The sequence below is a fragment of the Triticum dicoccoides genome, chromosome 3A (genome assembly GCF_002162155.2).
Source record: "Triticum dicoccoides isolate Atlit2015 ecotype Zavitan chromosome 3A, WEW_v2.0, whole genome shotgun sequence".
NCBI lineage: Eukaryota > Viridiplantae > Streptophyta > Magnoliopsida > Poales > Poaceae > Triticum > Triticum dicoccoides.
The window spans coordinates 4,889,088-4,893,767 of NC_041384.1; the positions used below are offsets into that span (position 1 = coordinate 4,889,088).

General features: G+C 40.5%; 1 long non-coding RNA gene across 1 annotated transcript in view; it reads right to left on the reverse strand.

Moving 5' to 3' along the window:
* Window positions 1–750: 750 nt before the first annotated feature.
* Window positions 751–4,680, reverse strand: part of LOC119266593 — a 100,392-nt gene continuing 96,462 nt past the window's right edge. Inside the window, exon 4 of the long non-coding RNA XR_005132052.1 lies at window positions 751–765. This is a non-coding gene — a long non-coding RNA (uncharacterized LOC119266593). The remainder of the gene's footprint in view (window positions 766–4,680) is intronic.

Genomic DNA, 4,680 nt, shown 5'->3' on the forward strand with positions numbered 1-4,680 from the left:
TAACGACCTTCTCTGTGAGAAGGTCGTGGACGTTTACGACCAAAATATGCCTATTATTTTGTTTTGGTCACTAGCAGCCTCCCCAGGCCACGTGGCAATCTAATGTGGCACAAGAATCAGCCCGGTCCAATTCGGTTTTCTACATGGGCCTAGCCCAACAATTCGGCCTTTTTAATGTATTTTTTCCTGTGCTTTTATTAGCTACATGGGTCTGACCCAGTAATTTGGCCCATGTATTATTTTTTAGGAAAGCCCTTTTAATATATGTATTTTATGTTAATTTCGGTTAGCTACATGGGCCTGGCCTACAATTTGGCATTTTTATTTTCTAGCGCACAACATTTTGCAGTCAATTTATTTTTTATTTCCAGCTTTTGTTCCCAGCTCCAGTTTACAGATGGGTCCCAAATGTCAGATTTTTCACAGCTTATTAATAAGCATATATGTATATATCAAACAGATAGAAGAGAGAAATCATATGAAAATCTTCAAATAACAGCTAAAATAAGTTTATTACAATATGCTATACAGAACAGAACACGTGAAACTACATACACTCATTCACATCACAACAACCAGTTTCCATACACTCATTCACATCACATCAACCAGTTTAACCATCGAATCTTGCATACCCAGGAACTTCAAACTTCACCCAGATCCACACAATCATAAATAATGGGATCTACAAGTGGACCGCTCTGCCAGTACAAAAGCTAGCTGCTCTTCAACATGGGTAGAAGTCCTCAACGGAGTTCCATTCACCTACAAGAACAGAATGGAATATCAAGTACTTGCATTCTTCAAGAAGATTACAACCAACATATATATGTACAGGGACATCAGGAAAGCTGATGGAGCAAAATCAAACAACAGATAAATCAAGTAAATAGACCATTTGGAAAAAATATACTACCAGGCTTGAACATGATTTCAGTGAAATTAAAACTTCCAACGAAAGCTGAATAATAGTGCAGCTGATTAGCTCCTAGTATGGAGGAATATCACAAAATTAAACAAGATGGTCACGCAAGTTTCTATACAAGTATTCGTGATTATAGTTTGTTATCGTTGTCTAAATTCTCCAACATGTACAAAATTAATTAATATATTTGAATGTGCTACCAATGAAGCAAATTCTAAAAGATACACGGACAGGGCTTAATTAGCCAACCATGTCATTCTATAAACACATAGCAAACTCAATGATAACGTGTATAGTTATTACCATAGAGTTTCTATATGAGTATTCATGATTTCAGTTTGTCATCATCATTTAAATAGCTTGGCGAACATTGACAGCAGAGAAACAAAAAAATTTAAGTCAATAGCTTTGTGAGCATGCAGTAGACTGTTCACATCCTAATGAAATACATGGCAAAGAAGCTTTACCATGTAGACAAACACCCACTTACTCAGACGCTACAGGTGCTTTGTTTCATCATGTTACAAAGGAGAAGCACAAACCACAATTTTACTCCACACACACACACACGGACCAGTAGATCAACAGGAGGACATAGATTAGACCAAATCCACATAAACAAATCCATACACATAGCAGTATAACTGGATAGTGGCCAATTGGTTTGATCAGGAGCAACAGTGCATATTTTCCCTAAACCTAAAATTGACATAGTGGGTAAATCATGTCACTGGTCAGAGCACAACACCACAATCACCAGTACAAGGCCACCAGAAGCACCATAGAGAGGGATAGAGCTCACCTTGGTGGTTTGTAGCCGACGCAGAAGCACAGCCGGCCGCGGTTGCAGCAGAGTTCCTTGCAACGCACATGCAGACCCTCGGGGCTTGTTGTCTTTACCAACACTTCATCCCACAAAACAACTCCCTCGGTTGCCATGTCACATGCTTCTACTGCCTTGTCCACCATGTCATAGATGCATCCAGAGTAGTTGGACTGAGATCCTCCAGCAGAGGGGCACAACCAACTAACATACAGAAGGAGAAACGGTCACTTTAAACGGTAATAATATTTTAGGTCTGACTAGTACTAAAATCAACAGCATCTGACTCTATATAAAAAATCAACAACATGTTGTAACAGTACCACTGTGCTCCCAATCTTAAACAACAAGATTTGGGACATTTATCATGCCAACAATACCACTAGTAGTAGTACCAATGTGTTAACAAAATTTAGGCCAATATACCAGGACAAAGCCCCTGCTGCACTCAAATAGTAGGTCACTGCCATAAGCTTTGATTTTTGGCAACAAGGGGAATTGAATCAATTGCAATTCAAGATGGTGCATTATTTGCTAGTGGCAAAGCAGGTTCGTTTTTACTGAGTACTGACAAAGTTGGTTTTTACTAGGTAGCGGCATAGTAAGTTGTGACATTTAAAAAAACCAGTAAGAAAACCAGCAGTGGCTGCTCCAACCCGCTACTCTTCTCCTGGACAACGCCGTTGTAAATTTAGCTAGCAATCATCAGCAGCAAGTACAGAGTAAAATGGGACTTTGTTGTAGCTACAGAAACTGAAACAACACACACATCATGGAATTTCATATCATAGCCAACAAATATTTTACCAGAACACAGGGTGTTCTTCTCTGTATTTTAGAAACATGCAAACAAAGGTTTGAGTACAAACAAACAAGTGGAGTAGACAAATTTCAGAACAGAATGTGTTCACACTGTTTGGTTTATTTGCTTGGTTTATTTAAACAAAAGTTTCTGTACAAATAGACAAGTGGAGTTAAAAAAATACAGAAACTACATAAACTGCACATTCAGGTTGTGATACTCCCATCTTCAGTATATGCATGTTGTGATACTCCCATCTTATGCAATTTGACTCACAGAACAAGAACAAAACTGATTTTGAACATTCGATGCAAAATATGGTAAATACGTCTTGTATCTACTCCTTGGCTACTATTATTTCGACTGTAAATTTAGCCAGCAATCATCACCAGCAAGTACAGAGTAAACTGGGACTTTGTTGTAGCTACAGAAACTGAAACAACACACACATCATGGAATTTCATATCATAGCCAACAAATATTTTACCAGAACACATGGTGTTCTTCTCTGTATTTTAGAAACATGCGAACAATGGTTTCAATACAATCAAACAAGTGGAGTAGACAAATTTCATAATAGAATGTGTTCGTCCCATTTGTTTTATTTGCTCGGTTTATTTAAACAAAAGTTTCTGTACAAATAGACAAGTGGAGTAGCATGTGTTTACTTTGCATGCTCAAGGTACACTAGTCGGATGAAAACAATATGCTCGTGGTACATTAGCTTGCATGCTCGGACTACATTCAAAAATTCTGAACAACATCAAATTGGCTAAATAACTTGGCCTTGAACACCAATCTTAAAGTGAATTGATGAGAGCAGTACATTCATGAAGTTCTACTCTGAATTTTAACTTCCTTTCTCTGAATTTTCTGCAGCAGGGTAATATCTCAAAAGAAAACAACACTGTAAACAGGCAATTGACTAAAACCCGGAGTACTAAGATAGGGAATACCCACATTCATTTCAGAAATTGGTGTTCGACATATGACAACCCCTTGAAGTACACCTAAATTTATACTGAATTCCTTTCTCTATGACTAAAACCCGTAGTACAAACATAAGGAATTGAAATGTCTGCATTGATTTCAGCAAGCAAACTAGTAGATCTTGGAGGTTGAAGCACTAAGGTTAAGGAGTAACTTAACCAGAAGGGCCTAGCAAGCTAGCACAAGCATCAACAGCCGTTTTAATCAATCAGAAGGGCAGGAGTAGCTTAATAAATAGCCTTATCCGTGAATTACAGGTAGGACTCAATCTTTAAGGTTCATGTTGGGCTCTTGGTGGCGCTCCAGCCTGCCGCCTTCCCTTGGCGCTTGAGTAGGGCGTCAACTCCTTGTTGTACGCCATCCTCACATTCATACTCATAGCAAGGGCGACAAACCAGGAGGGCGCACTCATTGCAGGCCTAACCACCTGCGCCTTTCAACTCCTTACCCTGCATCAGCAAGATCAAAACAATGTCAGTATGCACCCCTACGAAATTAACACAACTTGCCAGGAGACACAACAATTGCTCATGTATTCATTGATGCTACATGAGGAAATCATCTACTTGGCTTAAAGTTGAAACTATGATCATCAATGAATACTAAACAAGGTCCCAATATATCAGTGAGGTCTGGAACAGAAAAATCTCTTAATTTCTCCAATACTCATCAATTAATAGAGAGGGAAAATGCGCCAAATAAACGAATCCAACTCGCAACTACGCAACCCCCGCTGTTACCCCTAATCTCGCAACCTAGATCCACTGCCTCGCGCGCGCCAGATCCACTGTTACAGGCACCGCATGAAGGAGCTGTGACGAGCAGAGATGACACCGAAACATTAAGGCGTCGAGGCAGGCAGGAAGGGTGAGAGAGGGGGAGACAGACGTACCCATCATGGTCGGAGGTCCACTAGTAGAAAACGGGCCTATTGTCCCGGTTCGTAAGGGCCTTTTGTCCCGGTTCCTGAACCGGAACTAAAGGGCCATTGCTAATGCCCTGACCCTTTAGTTCCGGTTCTAGCCAGAACCGGGACAGATGGGCCTCCACATGGCCTGCGTGGTGAGCCCAGGCAGGAGGGCCTTCGGTCCCGGTTGGTGGCACCAACCGGGACCAATAGACCTCCACGCGTCAGCATTT